Source organism: Orcinus orca, chromosome 3 (genome assembly GCF_937001465.1).
Source record: "Orcinus orca chromosome 3, mOrcOrc1.1, whole genome shotgun sequence".
In the NCBI taxonomy this organism is placed as follows: Eukaryota; Metazoa; Chordata; class Mammalia; order Artiodactyla; family Delphinidae; genus Orcinus; species Orcinus orca.
In genome coordinates, this window is record NC_064561.1 from 69,762,561 (window position 1) to 69,784,628 (window position 22,068).

At 45.0% G+C, this 22,068-nt stretch overlaps 1 long non-coding RNA gene across 1 annotated transcript in view; it reads right to left on the reverse strand.

Moving 5' to 3' along the window:
- Window positions 1-3,096: 3,096 nt before the first annotated feature.
- The window catches only part of LOC117197556 (uncharacterized), a 90,755-nt gene continuing 71,783 nt past the window's right edge, over window positions 3,097-22,068 (reverse strand). Inside the window, exon 5 of the long non-coding RNA XR_007476517.1 lies at window positions 3,097-20,773. This is a non-coding gene — a long non-coding RNA (uncharacterized LOC117197556). The remainder of the gene's footprint in view (window positions 20,774-22,068) is intronic.

The window sequence follows — 22,068 nt, forward strand, 5'->3', positions numbered from 1 at the left end:
TTTGTGGCCAGAAATTTTCAATCTCAAGTGTTCTAGGGTACGTGCTATGTGTTCTGTATCTTGGAGAAGGCAAGTGAATTAGAGCACCTAGTCCCTACCCTGAAGGAGTTTATAATCCAGCAGGGGAAAGACAACTTGAACTTGAGAAATAGTGGTGGGTTAACCTAGAGGGTATAAGCTAATTCAGAGAAGCTAGGAACCACCGTGAGCAAGAGCTGTCAAAGAAGCTCTCATGAGAAGGTGAATTATAAGCTGAGTCTTAAAGGACAGGGAGGATCTGAATAAAAATAATTATTTTTTGATTAAAGGGAGATAATGTGAATGAAGAGGACAGCAATTGGTACAGTAACCAACCAATAACTGGCAGCAGCAGCTGCTTCTTATTATTCCTATTATTGCTACTTACAGTTTACAAAACACTTTCTCATAAACTATTTCATTTGATATTACATTAACACTGTGATTGGATAGGGCCACTGTTACTGTTTCTGTTTTACATGTGAAGAAATTGAGGCTCAGGATGATTACCTACATTGTCTAAGTCACAGAGCAGAAACTGAAACCCAGGTGCTTTGAATCTACATAGCGTAGGCTTCCCTCTTTGTGGGGAGAACAGCAGGCAATTCAAGCAAGCAGAACAGCAGGAACCAGGGAAAGAGGCAGGGAGCCTTAGTAAACCGAATTATGAATTACATGTCAGTTGCACCAGGAGCTCGCTGGCTTTCTCTCTCTCTCTTCAGAAGAGCCTACACATGCTGCCTTCTCCCCTAGATAGGCTCCATATTCCCAGATCCAAGTCCTAGCTCAGGAAAAGGAGAAACTTATCAGTGGACAACCTCAACAGAGTAGGAAAACTGTGCGCAAGAGAAAATCACCATTTGTACAATATCATTAGCATTGCAGACATACACACACATACATCAAACCTGCAGGTTGTCAGTGTTAAGTTACTAAGCCTGAGACCTGAAGTAAATCAGGCCATGTCTCAGAAAAACAGGTTATGTTACTCATATTAAGTATCTGTGTGGATTAAGAGGCAATCTACTATTTTGCAAGTCCTTTCTTTTCTCAGGATCCTGCTGAGTGGCTGGAAAGGCTATCTTCCACACTCTTCACTCAGACCTACCTGAGTATATTAGCCCTGTCCTGTAACCCCACAGAGGGGTCTGGCTGAGATGAGCCACCTACCTGCTGTCTATCAGAGCCAGGCTTACGAGGCCCTGGGGCAAGGGGCTTCAGTGACTGCCTTTGTAATGAGGCTGCCTTCCAGGGTTGCCCCTGGCAACCAAGCTGCTCCAGTGGAGTGCATGTCTTAGAAGAGACTTGGGAGCCGGGGGAGGTCACTGAACCATAGGATGCAGGCAGCATGCAAGTTAGTGTCCTCCTTTCCTCCTCCCAGCCCCAGACCCCACTCCTGTGATGAGTACAAGTGCTTTCCCCTCACCTGTCTTCCCCAGGTCAACAGGATCAGCCTAGATTCTCCATGAGGACAAGAAGGTTAGGGAGAACCTGTCTGGTTTGCCCTGCAGCTGAGATCTGGGTACCCAACACATCCTTGGCCAGTTTCCCCATACCACATGTCCTCAAATGACTAATACTTTTTCACCCTTTAAGCATCAACATCGCTTTCTCCAGGAAGCCCTGACTTGCTTCCTGTGCCTCAGGCAGGGATAGGTGCCCTTGCCCATGAAACCCTGAGCATCACTCCATCATATTACACACTACCCTGACTGTTTTTATCTGTTTGTATTACCTCCTTGAGGTTAAGGACTGTGTCTTCTCTAGCACAGGACCTGGCAAACAGAAGGCACAAAATAAACTCTTGTTAAATGGATAAGTGAATAAATGAGAACACAAGATTCTGACAGGAGAAAACAGGGAAGTGGGAGGCAGCTGTTTAAGCACTGGCTGGAGGAAGTAGCATGCATAGCACACAAAGGGCCACGGAATGATTCAGCTTTATCTAGAATGTAAGGTATGAGGAGGGAGCAGGGAAGGTAGGCCAGGGCCATTCAGGACAGTCTTGAAAGCTGAGTTAATACATTTGGGACAGGAGAGTGGCAAGCTCGCAGCAGCATTTTAGGAAGACAGCTCTGGCCAGGTGTGCAGGATGGACTGGAGGGGAGAGCCAGCTGGCAGGGAGACTAGTCAGGAGGCTGTTTTGACAGTCCAAGCTTGACATGTAAAGGGTCTAGACAAGAGCAGTGACAAGGGGAAATGAAAGCAAGAAATAAACCACCCAACTCTGTTGGATGGTTTCTTCATGCAGCCTAGGAAATGTCAGCCTCTGCCTGACCCTGGTTAATTAGCATCCTGTGGTTGTCATCTGAGCTGACTGGCCACCGGAGCACTCTGCTCTCTGGAGAAACTGTAGCTGCCATCCTCCGTGAAGCTGTTACTTCGAGGGGGCTAAGTGCTGGTGGGGGGTGGAAGGTAAGTCTAGGAGAGTATTTCCCAAACTAGTAGTCCTGGAACAGTGGTCCACTGTATATTAGTAGTCATCTTGCAAAGAAAAATAAATGAGTTATCTGCTTGGATAACTGTGGGAAACTCCAGACTCAACAAAGGGCAAAGCCACTTCTTTACCCTAATATCTCAAGGGGGCCATATTACACACACACATACCCCCAGTGTTTATCAAACTTAAATGGCATTGGAGCCTTTTTCACGTCATACCCATTCGCAGCTCCTAAAGGAACAGTCACAAAACAGCTGAAAGACTCCGGAATCAAAATTGTTTGCCATGCCTCCTGCAGGATGCGTCTGGACTACACATGTAGAGCACACTGCCTGCATGCCCACCGCCCTTGCGTAGAGAGATGTAACTTCACCCACAGCCTAACCTCATAAGCAGTATAGAAGCTGCTTACAAGCTCTGGCCCTGAAGTCAGTCTGCCTGGATTCAGATCCTAGCTCTACCACTTAACAGTTACCTAGCCTCTCAGTTTCCTTATCTACTCAATGAGGAAAATATTAGAACTGACTTCAGTGGGGTTGTTTGGAGGATTATATTAGTGAGATAAGCCCTGAAAAAAGCACTTTACACTGTGCCCAGTACATAGTAATCCCTCAATAAATATGAGCTACTCTTTTTCTTATGAGAGCCCAAGCCCTCCAACCATAGCTCTGAACTGAGGCAACCTGGCGAGGCCTGGTATGAAAAGGCAAGGAAGGGGTCCGATTCTCTTTGGGGAATTAGGACTGGGACACAGGGCTAAATGATTAATGCTAGAGTGAAAGCTGAAAAGATCAAAGAGGGGCCAGGGGGAGGCATAAGAATCACAGCAAAAGCATTTTTGTACAGTCTGCCCCTCATTCTCCGTGCCAAAATTCCCATTTTCTGGTGTCCCCATTTGCCTTTCCTTTATCAGAGAGCTGTCAGGCCCCCAGGTATTTGAAGCCAGTGGTTTCCTGGCTGCAGTACCACTGCTAAAATCTGTTTCTACTTTCAGAACACCTCCAAAATGTGTGGGAGGCTTTCCTTACACCAACACCAATTCTCCAACTCTCTGGACACTGGCAGCATGTCCTACAATTCAATTCAATTCTGACACTAACTACTGGAAATTAGCATCGGGTCTCACAGGTTAAGGGCTCAGTCCCACAAGGCTGCTTTCCATTTCGGATGCCAGTTGCAAGCCTTTGGCCTCCTCTACTTCCGACCAGCTAGCTATAAATTTGGGGTTCCCATGACTCTTCTCAGGTGCAATAATTTGCTAGAACAGCTCATAGAACTAAGGAAAGGCCCTTACTTGCAGTTACTGGTTTATTATAAAGGACATTATAAAGGATACATATAAACAGCCAGATAAAGAGGTATGTAGGATGAGGGCCGGAAGGGTCCCAACTGCAGGAGATTCTGTCCCCATGGACGTGGGGGCACCACCCTCCTGGCACGTGAATGCATTCACAAAACTGAAAGCTCTTGGAACTTTGTCATTTAGGGGCTTTTATGGAGGTTTTATCACATAGCCATGATAGATTATTTACTCAATCTCCAGCCCCTCTTCTCTCCTCAGTGGGTAGGGGGAGTGGGATGAAAGTTCCAGGCTTCTAATCAAGATTAGTCTTTCTGGTGACCAGCCCCTATCCTGAAGCTATCCAGGGTCCCACCAAGAGTCACTTCATTAGAACAAAAAAGGATCCTATTACCCTGGAAATTCCAAGGGATTTAGGAGCTCTGTGTCAGAAACAAAAGATGCTGCTATCACCCCCATTACTCAGGAAATTACAAGGGTTTGGGGAGCTCTTTGTCAGAAACTGGAGACAATGATCAAATATGTATTTCTTGTTATGCCACAGGGATCAACTCAATAAGTATTTATAGACTCTTACTGTATGAGTAAGAAGCTCATGTCAAATCCTCTATGACTACAGGGAACACCACTTCACCGCACCTTTTACCCTCCCTTTATATCTCCTTGCCCTCACCACACACACACCTTTCCAGACGCTTACCTTGAACCCAATAGCTTTCACACATTCCAAGGAGAGGCCTTTGGATTTGGAAAACAGAATGATGGAATGGGGGAATAATTCCTTTCCACCCGTACAGCATTTTACAAAGTGCTTTTTTTTAAATAAACAAATTTATTTATTTATTTTTGGCTGCGTTGGGTCTTCGTTGCTGCGCGTGGGATTTCTCTAGTTGTGGCGAGCGGGAGCTACTTTTCGTTGCAGTGCACGGGCTTCTCATTGCAGTGGCTTCTCTTGTTGAGGGGCACGGGCTCTAGGCACGCGGGCTTCAGTAGATGTGGCATGCAGGCTCAGTAGTTGTGGCTCTCGGGCTCTAGAGCGCAGGCTCAGTAGTTGGGGCACACGGGCTTAGTTGCTCCGCAGCATGTGGGATCTTCCCAGACCAGGGCTTGAACCCGTGTTCCCTGCATTAGCAGGCGGATTCTTAACCACTGAGCCACCAGGGAAGCCCACAAAGTGCTTTTTGTATATTATCTGATTTTGATAATAGCTCTCTGAGGAAGGTATTATTATCCTCATTTTACAGATGAAAAACTAAAGTCTGAAGAACTCAAGTAATAGCTCAAGGTCATACAGCTACATAGGGTATAATGAGGACCAGAATCTGGCAATTTTGACCTCTAAGCCAGGGACCTATTCACTATACCCTCCAATCTGACCTCCACCTCGACCCAGGACTTAGGGGTCAGGCCCATACACTCGAGAATCACAGTCTTGATCTGACTGAGAACTTGTCTCTGAGTTCTGTGGATTTGTGGGTAGGCAGCACCCCAAATACCTAGCTTGCCTCTGGAAGTGACTTTTGAGAGGAAGTGAGCTGGCAAGGGCATTCAGGGATGCCAGGAGCAAAGTCTTGGATCAGAGCTGCTCTTCCCACTCTTGTCATATACTCTCCTCTGGGGAGATCCCCAGCAGCTGTGATATAGTTGGCTTCAATATTCTGCCCTGATGTGGTCTGACAGCAGCTAAAAGGCTAGAGTGGGAAGATACTAAGACTGAAAATCCCTCAGTGGAAATGTGGTTTCTTGTTACTATCCTTCATGGTCCCATGGTATGCTGGGGACTCAGCAAGTCTCGGGCACCACGATTATCTCATAGGTTTTGAGTCTCATTCGTTAGCCATGGTATGAGGCATCTTATCCTTCTCTAGCCTCCAGAGACGGCCTGAACTTAGCACGCTCAGGCAGATGATGGGTATCTGTTGCCTTGGTTTTCCTCTTTAGACCTGTCCCTCCTCTCCTCCTGCAGTGGGAACCAGTTTCTTCTCACTCATGAACCAGCTTCTGAATCCTGGGACTCACTTCACCTCTTCTTTCCCCTCTTCTCATCACAGAATCAGAGGGCACCCCCAAATCCCCCATGTTTTATCTTCCAAATTCTAGGACCTACAATTTCTTCATTACAAAGGGGAAAGGATGTATTCCTTCTCATTCCCCTTATCCTGTGGGGATGAGAAGGCAGGTTGTTTCAGCCCTCATTCTACCCTATCCAAATTGCTACCCTTCCCAGCTCCACCTCAGCTGTCAAAGCCTGAGACAGCACACAGACTAAGGGAACCACACAAAGTACCCCCCCGGGGACATGGAGGAAAGCTCCAAGTTTTTTTAGTTCCTCCCAACACACACACACACACACACATACACACACACACACACACACACACACACACACTCACCTCTCTCTCTCTCTCATTTCCCCCCAACCTTTCCCTTCTTCCCTATCTCTCTCTCCCTCCCCCACTCTCCCTTTTTCTCCCTCACTCTCCTTCCTTCTATCCAAGAAGATGTTAATGGAGTTGTCCATTAAATGCAGCAGCTGCCAGAGTGCTAGGCTGACTGGGCAGAGGGCCTGAGCCCATTTATTCCAAACTACAACCCCCATCACATATCTCAGGTTTTTATCTTTTCATTTCCACATTGTGCCTCAGCCAGCTCGTTGAGTGCCAACTCCCTGTCTGAGAGCCCACATGCTTCCCTAGAGCACACACTGATGCCTGCCTGTCCACCAGCCACAGAAGCAGTGCACGGAGACGTGGGAGGGAGGATAGAAGAAAGGATAAATCAGCACACATCTCCCAAAGCCCAACCATGTCCAAGGAAATGTTGCTTAGAAAGTCTCAATTGTGGGGGACTTCCCTGGCGGTCCAGTGTTAAGACTTTGCCTTCCAATGCAGGGGGTGCGGGTTCGATCCCTGGTGGGGGAGCTAAGATAACACATGCCTCGTGGCAAAAAAAACAAAACATAAAACAGAAGTAATACTGTAACAAATTCAATAAAGACTTTAAAAATGGTCCACATAAGGGGACTTCCCTGGTGGCACAGAGGTTAAGAGTCCACCTGCCAATGCAGGGGACACAGGTTCAATCCCTGGTCTGGGAAGATCCCACATGCCACTGATCAACTAAGCCCATGCGCCACAACTACTGAGCCTGCTCTCTAGAGCCCACGTGCCACAACTACTGAGCCTGCATGCCACAACTACTGAAACCCACGCGCCTAGAGCCCATGCTCCACAACAAGAGAAGCCACCGCAATAAGAAGCCCGCACACCGCAACAAAGAGTAGCCCCTGCGCTCCGCAACTAGAGAAAGCCCATGAGCAGCAATGAAGACCCAACACAGCCAAAAATAAATAAATAAATTTATTTTTAAAAAAATAGTCCACATAAAAGAATCTTAAAAAAGAAAGCCTCAATTGTGGAATCTTTCTCTGGCATTTATCTATAATTGTGACAATTTATTACAATGTCACAAAGTCTAAAAACCACTCTCAAGAAGACCATAGCCTGTTTCTGAAGAAACAGGAGACCAGTATCCACCTGTCATTGTTATCTGGTGCCTACCCTGACCTCCACCATGAGTTACTAGAAAGTCATATACTTTACCAGCTATTTAGAATAAAGACAACAAAACAATATATATATATTTTTTTTTGGCAAAGCCATGCGACTTATGGGATTAGTTCCCTGACCAGGGATTGAACCCGTGCCTCCTGCAATGGAAACATGGAGTCCTAACCACTGGACTGCCAGGGAATTCCCAAAACAATAACTTTATAGTATAGGAAAATCCTAGAGTATCAGCTGTGTACAGTCTGGCAAATTGTGGGAACACGGCTTGATCAAAGAATGGAACTCTGGCTTAGCATGGGACTCTGCCTTCAGTTCTTGGTTCTTCCTGCTTCTCCTAGCTTTATCTTCTAGACAGACTCTTTTTTTGTTGTTTTAATTAATTTATTTATTTATTTACTTATGGCTGTGTTGGGTCTTTGTTGCTGTGCGTGGGCTTTCTCTAGTTGTGGTGAGCAGTGGCTACTCTTTGTTGCAGTGAGCAGGCTTCTCATTGCGGTGGCTTCTCTTGTTGTGGAGCATGGGCTCCAGGCGTGTGGGCTTCAGTTGTTGCAGCATGTGGGCTCAGCAGTTGTGGCTCATGGGCTCTAGATTGCAGGCTCAGTAGTTGTGGCGCACGGGCTTAGTTGCTCCGCGGCATATGGGATCTTCCCGGACCAAGGCTCAAACCCATGTCCCCTGCATTGGCAGGTGGATTCTTAACCACTGTACCACCAGGGAAGTCCCCAAGCTTTATCTTTGACCTGTGATTCTCAGAGAAGCCATTCCACAAATATTAACTGAGTGCTACTATCTGCCAGCCTGCTCCTGCTGGTATAGCCCTTGAGTTCATGGCACGACTGACTCCTCCTTGTGGTTCTCTGACACCCCTATCCAGCTGGTTCCCTGGACACTATGACCAGAAGCTCCTCAAACCAGCTGGACTGATTTGATCCTTTCTTGAGCTGAGTGTGCTTTCTTCACACCTGAGTCTAGAAAGCACTATTCACAACTGACTACTTCACCCATAATTTGTCTTTCATAAGCAATTTCATTTGAACAAGCTAGATGTACTCCATAGTCAAAGAGAAGAATAGACAATGCATGCTGTAAAGGACACATGTTCCTCCCCAAGCATCAGTTCCTTAAGGAAGTCTCTCCATCCCTTAGCTTTTCTAAGACTGGAGGGGTAAGATCCTCCCCCCAACCTCAGGGGTAAGAACAGGATCCAGGACTAGCCCATGAGATTATTCCACACCTCTGCACACAGCAACTAGTTCAGAGAAGGTCATATGACTTAAGACCACACCAATTACAGTCTTCTCTGCACTTTTGTAGGAGTTCTGGGAAAGGTACATGCTCTTTCCCTCTGGAATGGTGAGTTCTAAGGGTAGCACTGGTTTGGAGCTGCTGGTGGCCATCTGGCTGCCATGTGTGGAGAGCCTATCTAAGAACGAAACAATATAGCAGCAAACAAAACCAAGTGATGGTAATAATCTACACCTTCATGCAGCATCTGAACTCATGGATTTAGTCTTCCTGAAGCAAGTCTACTCTTCGTTGGAGATGTTTGAGAAGAAAGCAGATACCTGCCTTTCAGTTGTCTGATATAAGGTCCTCATGCTACCTCTATTTTATTCCCTCCCACAAAATATGTTGGGAGAAAAGTTATGGAAATGAGTAGGAGTTGTCCAAAATTCCCCCTTTCATCTCTAAATCTAAACACAAGGTCTCTTGAGAAGAAGAATCAGGAGCCACTCTCATTTTCCTGTGAGGCAACTAAGTACTTGTTAAAGAGGTTAGGGATATTTGAGGCATGTCCCTAAATCTTTGAGAGCATCTGGACAAGCATTTACTGTGCTCTCTCACACATATTTCCTAGGGCCATTATCAAAATAGATGGGCCAAGGTGGGTCAGTGGAATGCCATGACCCAGTGGCATGTCAGGAGAGAGTTCTCTGCCCCTTCACCTACTCCATCCCTTCCTATCCCCACTGTTAGAGATAAGGAAGTTAAGCTCTAAGAGGTAACCAGAAGCAGGAAGAAATTATCTGGTGGAGGCTTTCTTGGGATAATGTTAGAATCCACCCTCATTCTCCTAAGATGGAGCCAGTCCCAAATTTCAGAGGCTCTGATGATGAAGCCTGCACTCAGAGAGGAAAGCAGGAGGTAGAAAAGGAAGAGAGAGGGAAAACAAAGGGAACTATTACAAAAAAAGAATGAAAAAGAATCTCCTAAGAACAAAAAAGCATCATGAAAAAGCCAATAGACTGAGCAAAACATAGCAGAGAGGGGACAGTTCCCGAGTATCTAAATCACTCCATCAAAGCAGAGAGTTCCCTGGGCAGGTGCTGGGCTTCTCCTTTCAGAGAACTCTGGACCCTGCTGAGGGAAGTGTAGAGCCTGTCTGGCTCTCAATCAATGCATAGACCTGCCCAGTTGACTCTGCTGTCTAGTCATGGCTCAGGGATTCTTGAAGTCAAGATGCTTCCATAATTGGTTAAGCCCATGTGGAATCTCAGTCTGTGGCTCTGTGCTAACAAGGCTATTTAAACACTTGCTGGCAAGAAAAGCACAGCTGTCCACCAGATGCCTGCTGAAGAAGCCATCTATTGCTAGAAGAACACATCCTCATCTTCTTTCTCTGTGGACCTTTATTCCTCCACACTTTTTGGACACAGAAATAAGGGCTGTTTTTCCCAATATTCATTATCATTGGGCATTAATCACCATCACTATACTCACAAAGCATTATAGAGTCATTTAGGTTGCTCAGTACTCTACCACTTGGGAGAAGTGCTGCCTTAAGTTGGGTTCCCCAGGAGCATAGCCTGAGACAGGATTCAGGTCATGTGATTTGTTGAGGTCTGCCCTCAGGAGAAAGAGAATGAAGGAAGCAGGAAATGGTAAGAAAGGTGGATGTGGTCACAGCTTTGTATTTGGCCTCAGCCTGATCCTACGGGACAATTCAGGAGCATGAATGGCACCAAAAAATTGATCCTTCTTTGGGGTAAAGAAATGATCCTTCCTCAAGGCCTTTGTACCTCCTTGTCTGAAAGCTATAGGGGCTACAGAAGGTGTCTCCCATCCACCATGAGCAATTTTCTGGAGAAGGGGGCATCTGTGAGCCACTGGAACTCAATACAGCAGCTAGGAAAATGGATACACTGATGTGGTAAGGGAATTTTAGCAGGGTACCAACAGCATCTATTAGAGCTACTGTATTAGTCAGCTCTGGCTGCCTTAAGAAAATACCATAGAGTAAGTGGCTTAAATTTATTTCCCACAGTCTGGAGGCTGGAAGTCTGAGGCCAGGGCACCAGTGTGGTTGAGTTCTTACATGGGCTTTCTTCCTGTGGCTGCTTTCTTGCTGTGTGCCCACATGGGGTGGGGGAATGGGAGAGTGGGGTGGGGTAGGATAGGTAGCAAGTCCTCTGATGTCTCCTCTTATAAGAATACTAATTCCATCGTGAGAGTCCCACCCTTATAACTTCATCTAAACCTAAGTACCTCCCGAAGACCCTTCTCCAAATACCACCACATTGGGGGTTAGGGCTTTTAACATATGCATTTTAGGGGGACAAAATTCAATCCATAGCAGCTATCATTTCATAAACAGTTTCCCTGTTTACGAGACAACTGTTAGCCAGATTTGTTCAATGAGAGCCACTTCCCTTGCACCTAAATTCTTCTGGAATCCCATTTGTTGTCTGATGCAGAAAAGACCAGTTAGACCCCAACTAGCTGAGCTGGGCCTGGGATGTCCCAACAGTTTCTCTCTTCTCCATCTCAGCAGGCACTTCTTCTCGCTCTGGGAAAGTCAGGCTGTGATTATTTGCAAGCCTCAGCCCTTGGTAAGTATTCTGTAGGTGACAGCAGAGGCGTCTGGGTGCAGTCCTATCCAGCTCAAGCTTTGAAGCTCCAAAGCAGAGCCATTAACATTCTCTTCAGCCTCAGACAGTTCTCTTCAGCCCTTGTTAGTCTCATTTCCTTCCTTCTCAACTTTTTCATCAAGAGCAGCAGCTTCCTTTTTCCTAGAACTATTTCTTCTCTTCAAAGAGCTCTGGGCTCCAGGGAGGCCTGTGGCCAAGAGACTTGCCAGACACCTCTCGATTTTCAATGAAGAGCACACTGTGCCACCTGCTCTGTAGCTAATAATGCAAGCACCTCAACTCCCCTCAGTTCAGGATTGAGCAAAGGACCAGTCAGGAGGACACCTTCCCTCTGGCTTCCTGGGCTGTCTGCAGTGGTTAGGCCGTGGGTTATGGAGGCTATCCTGAGTCCCCCAATCCACCCCTACTTCTGGATTTGGGTTATTTAGATAGGGGAAGTCAGGGAGGAGAGACACAGGCCCTGCCCTCAGAAAGTAGAAATCTATCCACTGCCCGCCCATCTTCTATTCTGAAGCCTTTTTCCATTCACAGGGGAGGAGGTAGGAGGACTCTCCCTTTCACAGACGGGGTCCTGTAGGCCTGAAAGGGGCAGAAGAAAGTTCTCAATGAGAGTGCCATTAATGCCTCCATAATTTATTAAGAGCTGTCAAATACTTAGCTGTGTGGTAGATTCTTAGAAAATAGGAAGAAGCAATCTCAGGGAAGCTTTTAAATTCTACTACTGGCCCCAAAGTAAATTTCTTAGGCAATCTACAGATTTTAGTAAGAGGGACTCCAGTGCCTGCAATTCAGACAGAGAAGGAGTTAGGCAGATGGTAATTCAGCTTCATTGTCCAAACTTTCCTCTTAAGCCTGCCCTTTTCCATCAAGAGCCACTGGTTGTATTCCTGTGTCCTCACCAAGGTTTTTGAGGGGTGAGGGGATTGTGTCATATTCTCCCACTGCCCAGGACTTGATTCTGTCAACTCTGTAGCTTTCCTTCTCTTATGCCCTATAGCTATCTCAGGCATACAAGCACTCACTCCTTACAATTGCTTCTGCAGTGATTCCAGAGAGGCACATGAAAACAACTTTCCCAGGATCACATTTTACCAAACTCCTCTGCAGACTGAACAACAGCTATGACAATGGGGTACAATCATTTGTATTCATTTCCCTGTCCCTTCTGCCCGCAGAACTGGGCCTAGCATCACCCAGCACACCTGCCCAGGTGGGCCCAGAGGTACACAGAGAAGGACTGCTACTCCATCTGCTGGTTTGACAGCAGCCCTGGGTTGCAGCCTTTCAACTCCTTGTAAGGCAGGCTCTGGTGCTGAACCAGGAGACCAAAATATCTTTTTGTCATGATAGAGAAAAGATATTCAGACATTTTGTCAAAAGTGATGACATTTACCCCTCCCACCTTAAACCTACAGACAGACACAGATAGAGCTGGAAAACACAGAACCAAGGATTATTGATCTAACAGGACCTGTCTCTGCTCTGGGCAACCATTGTTTGGGGGCTATAATAGGGACCTGAATATAACAAGAAGACAGCTCCAAACCAAAGTGGAGGTAGGAGGGGTTAGGATGGGGTTTAGAAAAACACTGATGATATTGGGCCTTTTCTTTTCTTCTTTCCATCAAGCCCTTCATCTCTACTTGCCTTTTTTGTAAAAAATTCTTCATTTGCAGATTATTTCCCCAGGGCCTGTCCATCCAGAGTCATCTTTATGCTCACAATTTCTTATTTACCTACCCTTAGCGAGGCAAGGAAAGGATGGGGGTCCATTTTATAGATGAGGATAATTAAGTTTCCTCAACAGAAGAGAGGAGAAAATGATATTATCTCCCCTTACACAGAAATGAATTACTTAGTTCCTGAAATCCCTATTCAATGACAGTAAGTACACAGTGCTATTTGGAAGTTTCAACAGAGGCTCCACTATGTCATATCCATGTGATACAAAAGTGAGGTGTTGGGCTTCTCTGGTGGCGCAGTGGTTGAGAGTCCGCCTGTCGATGCAGGGGACACAGGTTCGTGCCCCAGTCCGGGAAGATCCCACATGCCGCGGAGCAGCTGGGCCCGAGAGCCATGGTCGCTGAGCCTGCGTGTCCGGAGCCTGTGCTCCGCAACGGGAGAGGCCACAACAGTGAGAGGCCCACATACCACAAAAAAAGAAAAAAAAAAGTGAGGTGTCAGCAAAGATGCAAGTTTTCATAGAAAAGCGTTGAAAAACAGTGATGAAACGCTAAAATCTTCACCCATATTAAGAAGCTGTTGGATATTAAGAGAAATTTTTTGGAAAAAAATTTATTTGGTGAGAAGCATTGGTATGCTGTGGGTTTCCCCTCCAAAGAAAGAATGGTGCCTACATTTCACCACAAGCCTACTGAGAAGAGCTTCAAGGGGAGCCCTCAGAGAGCTTGATATGTGTCTCGTGCAGTTAGAGGGGCAGAATAGACTAATTTCTGATTCCAGCCCAAGAAATGTAGGGGCCATTGTATGGGCTAGCAGCTGCTTAACAATGTTGGGATTGCCTATAGTCTCAGAGCTTGTGTGAGCAAAAAAATGGTTTCTCACAGAGAAACTGGAAATGGACTGTTGATTTATTAGGGGCTATAGAGGAAGAAAGCAACTGACAGAGGAAAGTGTACTTTGCCCAGGTCAAGTGTGTGTGTGCGTATATGGAGGGGAGTAAAGATCTCTGAAGAACCCACAAAAGTGCCCCAGGAGAAAGCTAAATTTAAACATTGGCCATTCCTGGAGAACACAAAGCCAGCTTCAACAACATGAGACAAGTACAATATTTCCTGCTCTCTCATACTTCCTTGCTCTAATCCTGGAAGGGTCAGAAACTTCAGAAAAGAAAGAAGGACCACACCCCGCTTTTCACTCGTAGCAAACCCAAGATGAAGGAGGACAAATAGCTTAAAGCTGAAAAACTTTGGAAACAGTGACAATACCTGGGCTCAACATATTAAGTACCTAACTGAGATCATGTTTTATTACATAAAGCGACTGGAGGGCTTCCTAATGCCTGCAAGAAAAGCATTTGTCCAGGAATGGAGTTAGGACCGTCACTACTGAGCAAGTTTAAAGGAACAGTGGGAGCCAAAAACAAAGTTCTTTTTTTTATGATTACACCCCATGAGTCCTGTTTATCATTGTTCTAGTTACAACTGTAAAAGTTAATCCTCAACCTTTATTTTAAAAAGTAATAAAAATACCACCAAAGGGGTCATAACAAGAGGAGCTGTTGTCAGAGCTAATGGTTCTCCTTGGCTTAATAGCACTCTAATGTCCTTGTGGAAAATGAGGCCTATGGATTTAAGCTCTGCCACTTCTCCCTGTTTTTCTTAATTTCCCAAAGCATCCTCTATTCTTTCCTCCTGTTACCCTGCAGTATTACTAGTTTTGAGAGAAGCTACTTTTAACAGTGTCCTAAAACCTCCTGTGCTGTTACATTCCTGCCCCATATCCTGCCCCTTGCACCTTGGGCATTCCCAGGGGTAACACAGGGAGTCATAAGTCACCACGACTTATGTAGTCAAAGTCCCTTCCATGGTAACACTTACTGCCACATACACCCACGTACAAAGCACTATAGAAAGAAAATTATATACATGGATTCTCTGCCCTCCAGGAAAGTACAACTTAAGACAGCTAACATTAAACAGATAAGCATAAATAGCAGAAAAGCAGCAGTAAACCAATACATCAATGAACAGCAGGGGAAATGCATGATTGAAGTGGGAAGCAGAGTTGGCCAGTTGATGAACGTTTACGGAATGGCTACTAGGTGTCAGGCATTGGGCTAGGTTCTGGCAATAAAACTGTAAACAGAACAGACACAGTCCCCATGCACATGGAGCTTTCAAAATACTGGAGAAGATAAACACCAAACAAATTTTTACTAAAAGGTGGTTTAATGAATATAAGTGCACAAAACGCTGTTGAAGATAATATGCAGGACCGGTCTGGGCATTAGGAATCTAATCTAGTTTGGGGGTTAAAGAAGCTTGCCTACACAAGTGACATTAAAATATGGGGGGACCCAGGACTTCCCTGGTGGCGCAGTGGTTAAGAATCCACCTGCCAATGCAGGGGACACGGGTTTGAGCCCTGGTCCAGGAAGATCCCACATGCCACAGAACAACTAAGCCCACGAGCCACAACTACTAAGCCCACGTGCCACAACTACTGAAGCCCACGCGCCTAGAGCCTGTGCTCCGCAACAAGAGAAGCCACCACAATGAGAGGCCCACGCACCGCAACGAAGTGTAGCCCCTGCGTGCCACAACTGGAGAAAGCCCATGCGCAGCAACAAAGACCCAACTCAGCCAAAAATAAATAAATTTTAAAAAAAGAAATGGGGGGACCTGAAGGCTAAGTAGGGTTAGACAAATGGCTGGTGGTGAGAAGAGGGACCTAGGAAGCAGAAAGGACATGTGGGAAGGCAGAAGCAACACAATGAAGGAACTGAGAGAAGGCCTGAGTGGCTAGAATGAATCAATCAAGTGGAAAAGGGGTCGAGGTGAGGAGGTTGAAGGGATCAGCAGAAAGCTGGAGATTTTAAGTGTTGATTAAAAGCAATGCAAGTGAAAATTATAGGATCAAAGATTTGAAGTACTGGAAGGAATTTTAAGGTTATCCAGTCAAACCACTGGGATGATGCTGGAATCCCCTCTGCCTGTTCCCTATCACTAGATCAACATGCATGAAGGCCAGAAAGGACTTGGCATGGGCGGGGGGGTTGTCCACAGGAAGCTGGTATAAGCAGCAAGTGAAGTACTCTTGAAGCCCCAAGGGTTGAGGCAGGAAACTCTCCATTTCCCCAGAGTTTGAGCTGGAGCTGCCTCTCTGGTCAACCTGCCTATTTGTGTGAAGACACCCTCACAGGATTGGCCAAGAAGAAGCGAATGGCAATCATTTGTGTTTATTAACCATAGCTTGGTGAGAGAAGAATTACTTTGAGCAGGTGTCAGGGAAGCTGGTTTGTTCAAGAGTGATTGGCTAGTTTGCATTCATGACAGAGAAACCTATTGTGAAGGGCAGCCTGTGGAAAAGCCAAAGGATGGCAAAGCCAGAGTGCCCACCACCCAGAGGAGCTCTGGACCACTTACTCTGATAGTGGAATTTGTTTGTCATTGTTAGGGCAAATGCTTCTTCTGGTGCTGGAGGCAAGCAAGGAGGCTATTCCTTGATGGTAGACACCAATGAAACACTCATTATTTTTATGGCAGTAATGAAACCTGGCCCCTTTTCCCCTTCATTTTCCTGCTTCTCACTATATGGCAGGGCTGGGTGTGCTTAGGTAGGATCCTGTGTCCATGTCATGATATTCATTAATCAGCATTTAGTGAGCACCCCATACTATGAAGAGCCCGGTGGTGGCTCAGGATACAAGAAAGTAGAGGTCTCGGTACTTGAGAGGCTCACAAATCTAGATGAGAAAGGCAGAAACAGGCACCAGATGATAAACCATAGCCTCAGGTACCAAATGGATGTACAGAAGAGAACTAGGTTTATGGAGGACTAGATCACTGTGAAATGCGCTAACCACCAAGCTTTCTGAGCTGGCACTTGTTCTGGGTGTCACATCAGTCGGGTGTGGTGAGGAGGTGGGACAGTGTGGGGTTAGAGGAACAGGGCTAAGCCAGGGGCCTCTGACAAAGGAGCAATGGGAAGTCGCATTTCAAAGGTGAAGAAAATCATGAAAAGCCCTAAAGGTAGACTAAGGAGCTTGGAGCTTTGATTTTTATTCTAGAGGCAATGAGAAGCCCCTGAGGGTTTCTGGGCAAGAGCTTTAGAACAACTATTCTGATTGGAACGTACAAAATAATTTGAATGGAGAAGAGAGGGGAAAAAATGGAAAGGAAGCCAGTTAGGAGATCAGCATATGACACGATTTAAAATTTTTCTTTTCTTTTTTTGCTGAAAGAACTGGATGAGAGATATTTCCCTTAACCCATGGAAATTTAATATAAAGGAAATAAAAGTTTTGGTTGTAGTGATAGGGGTTTGGGATTTAAAAGACCATTAAGATTACTATAAAAGAGCAAGATTAACCAGCCTCAGAGCAGCATAATGCAGGGAAGTGCTCCAGGAAGACTAGAAAGAGATTCCCCTGGGTTGTAGATGAAGATGGGTTTGTACAACAGGGGGACCCAGACCTTGCTCCTTGGCAGCACCTGAGGAGGGAACACAACCCTAGAGAAGACTGGCCCCATGATACAACTAGGATACAGGACTCTAAGCTGCAGGATTCATAGCCTCACAAAAGGTTTCTGTGAGTCAAGGAGGAAGATCAGACACTCAGGCCCTGGACCTGAAGGGATGGTGCAAATAATGGCACAGCAGGTGTCTCAGCAATAACCAGCATCTCAAAGCCGCTTCCAATCTCATGGCAAAATATAAGATACTGGAAGCAAAATTCAGATCTGAAGATGAAATATAAATGAGGTTAAATTTCCCACCAGTCAGATGGGATAGGAGCATACAACTGGAGTTTACCTTTATTTAAGCTTATAAATAAATGTGATACTTCCCTTACACCTGAATTTATAAACTGAGAGTCATACCTGATATAACTTCTACAGTTCAAGTATGGAAAGATGTCACCTAGGTTAGAATGACTGCAGCGAGAAGACAAAGGCATACAAGTCCTAGAGATATTATGCAGGAAGAAAGAACAGGACTTACTCTGCCCAGAATCTACAGAAAATCCCAGGACACAGTGAGAACACAGGAAATTTCTCCTTGCCTCTGTCGCTCTCTACCCTTAGGCATCTTTATAGGGGACTCAAGTAAACGCTTTGTGAGTTAGTCTTAGCATTCACAAATTACGATGAAATGTAACTTAAAAAAGCTTTGTTCTCTCCCAAGGCTTTATGTTAGTGCTCAGGTGGAGAGGGTAATTTTTTAAAAAAAAAGGATGAGATTTTTCATTGAGTTTCCACTTGGTGTCAGATATGGTGGGTACTAGCAATACCTACATTAATAAAACTCTGTTCTTGTCCTTAAGATGCTCACAGTCTAGTGGGAGGGACGAATATGCTGATTAACTCCCATGTGTGTGTCATAACAAGACTGTGAATAAATATTCTAGAAGCAAAGAGGATCAAGTGACAAGCTCCGTCTCAGGAAGCCAGAGAAGGCTTTAGAGAGAAGGTGAGATTTAAGAGGGTTTTACTGGATAAGTAGGAGCTCGACATTTAGACAAGAAATAGAAGAGCTTGTCAAATAGTGGGAAAGGTATATACAAGGCATGGAGGCATAAAGAAACAGTGAGTTTGCAGTGGGGGAGTGGGAGATTACACTCAGTGAAAAAGATGTTCTGCCTGGAATTGGCCCCTACAATCTTTAAACAAGGCTACCCATATGATCAACACATTCACCTCAAAAGAACTTCTGAGATACACCAAAGAGAAGTCACATGTCACCTGGTGTATGGCCCTGTGCTGGAGACTACACAAAGGGACACAGACACTTAACTACCCACTGAGAACCTAATAGCCTCAGGCAAAACTTCATTTTTCTCTCTGTTTTTCTCTTTGAAGTCTTCTCACTGAAAATACTAGCATGTTTTCCTTCCTCAATAATATCCAACCTCATAGTCTTCTTCATCTATCAAATGAGCAAATTTCAGATAAAACACTTCAGTTTAAAACCCATCTTCCAGAAACCTGGATAAAGCCTGACGACTTAGAGGGGCACATCACACTGCTCAGCTTCAAGCTTTCTGTCCCAGGGGTCACTTCTCTTTAGGCCCTACTCCTTCCCCCTCTTTAGCCCTGAAGACTCAGGCAGGGTGGAAGAGGGCTATGCCTGCCTACTATCCATTGTAACTTTGAAACAGGAGGGAAGGGGGCAGAGCACAACCTTTAAAAGAAAGACGTAGACATTGAGGATACGACAAACACTGGTTAGAACCGGTTAGGTCCAAGATGGTGAAGATTCAACTTCCAGTAGACCTTGAGCCTCATTATACACTCATTGTAATATATCAGCAAGCTAAATGACACACCCACAGGTGCCATGACAGTTCCGACGCCAACCATAAAAGGCCAAAAAGTGTGCAGTGGCCCAATTCCTGGAAATCTCTGCCCCTTCTCCAAAATAGTTGGAATAATCCTCCCACCCATTAGCCTATGAAATTATCCAGCCCATAAAAACTAACCAACCCATATTTTCGCGCCTCTCATCTTCTGTCTGTCTGTGGACTGTGTTTCTCCCAGGGCTGCTCTTGCCTTTTGAGGTGGATCACATTCTGTCTATGAAATCTATAGCTCTCTAAATAAATCCATTTCTTACCTATCACTTTGCCTCTCGCTGAATTCCTTCTATGCTGAGACATAACGAACCTGAGCTTCATTAAGTCCTAAGACCAGCTGTGCAATCTTAATCAAAAGACAGTGAGTTCGAATCCCAGTCCGTGGGTTCAACTCCCAATCTGGGTTTTGGTTGGGTTCGAGTCCCATCTTAGTTGTGCGGTTTCAACTTCATGTAAAATAATGGCACAAGAAGAAAATACCCCCCAAAAATTTAATAGAGTTTTTCCCTAATAATGTGCCTCAAGATTTATTGAGAGATCTGAATCTCATTTTCAGCACATTAATGGTCTCGATTGCAAATGTACAAGTTATATATTTTGTGATGTATTTCTAATAGAATTCAGGGATCAGGGAAGAAAAGATATTATTATTGATAGATTCTTTGAGGGTGAAGGGAGGGTCTTAGAAAACTGACTTCAACTTAAAAAAGAAAGATAATTTGGTTTTACTCTTCAAATAAAAAGTACATTTGATTTTGAAAAACAATCATCCCGACTCACATTTTTGTGTTTAACAACCACCTTGAAATTGGTCTGCTTCAGAGGACAGCATGATTCTGGGCTACCTTAGCATGAATGATTTATGACACTCATGAACTTGGCAACTACATCAGTTTTTCTAAAGCTGGCACCCAACACCACCTGCATGTTAAGTGAAGATTGATGATTTTTAAAGCTCACCTCATTATGCAGAGGTACATGAATTGTCTTATATGTGCAGTCTATAACTCCCAAGACAGATAAGGAGGCAGCTATGTCACAAAATTTATGGCTCTTTCCCGCTAAAGCTGAAGTTTTGGAGAAAAACTAAAGTAATAACTGGACCTTTGGAGAAAAATAGCTTTAGCTAACCATTACACCCCCAAATGATGAACCAGCTATAGCCTACCGCTATATCTTACAGGAACAAAGAGGCTAATGGTGAAAGTCGCTTTAATCACAGCAATGAACTATGTCTACGTTTTGAACACTGCAGTAATAGACAGAACCTAAGTGACTCTTTGGAAATATCAAGTACTCTGTCAGTTTAATTTATTCCCCAGTTTGGTGTCTGAGACCTCTTGCTGATCAAGTGGCCCAGTCAGACCCACAGACATGGACTTCAGAGAAGAGAATTCAATACCCTGGTGTGCCCAGTGGCAGAGAATTCAATACCTATGTGCTCCCTCAAAGTGAAGAAAAGCAAATGCTGGTTTAGGTTCTGAAATGAAGCTTGTTTTCTGAGATTCTTTAGAAATGCAGCAAATCTCTCCACATACCCTGCAAAATAGTAGAAGCAAAGAGGATTAAGTGGAATAAACTTATGAATCTCAAGAAAGAATAAGATTATATAGACCGCCATTAAAAATGACAAGTATATGAGACCAGGTTGACAAGTATATATTTTTAGAAAAGATAACTAAGCATAAAAAGCAGAACACAAAATGGCAAGCACACATGCCAACTGGAAGAACACAAAGTGACAGAAAAAATCGTGTTTCCAGCCTAGAGATTTTCAGTAATATAAAGCTAAGTGAAAAACAATGAAATTCTAAATAATTTATTTTCAAATATCCCTATCAATCAGGAAATAGACACATATGCACGGCTGCTAACGGCCCTGAATCCAAGAAGCACCCATCCCTCTCTCCTCTGCAGAGCTCAAAACAGTGGCACACTCTCCATGGCCTTTGAGAGTATAGAGCACCAGCACTCAAATACCTAAGGTAACATAAGAAAGCTGAAGACACAAAAAGTCTCCAAGTAAGGGTAGGAAAATTATTTGGAAAAAAGATTGTGGGGAACCCACTTCCAGCTTAAATGACTTATTAATAAGTCACTTGATTTTTGAAACGTGCCTGGGATTTGTCCAGTTCTGACTTTGGGCTCTGATAATGCCTTCAGTCTGCTTGTCTCAATGTGGTTGCTCTAACTCATGGAAATGATGCTCCACTCACAAAATAGTGCCCTAGGGAAAGAGAGCAATATCAAAGAACTACAAATTATGCATCAGGAAAAGTGAAGCCTCTTTGGCTACTGGGAGTATGTATATCTAAAAACAGGGAAGATGCACAGAGAAGACCTGTATTTGGGTTCAGGGACTCAGTTACTACTTCTCATTAAGTTACCTGTAGACACTTGATCACACAAACACAGGTGCTGTTCTCCAGGGCTTTGGTGCTGGTGTTCTATTGGCTGCCTTTAATCCTGAGAGCAGCCTCCCCAGCTTAGGCCAGGGAGCTGTGCTATAAATGGAATGATAGAGAAGTGGGCAAGCACCATACACACACACACACACACACACACACACACACACACACACACATCCTGGCACAACAGCCCAGAGTAAACCAGACTTCCTTCTGGGAAGTCATGGAAAGCTGCAGAGGGCACACGCAGGGTAGCCTCATCCACAGCCTCTGTGGAGTCACGTTTGCACTTTGACAGGCTTAGAAACAGTTCATTAGTCTACGGTGAAAGACAGGTGTTCATGAGACCCACGGCAGCTATCATGCTCACAGATTCTCCCTTTCCCCTGAAGAAGGGGGTCACAGGGCTCCTTCTAGGTGAACCAG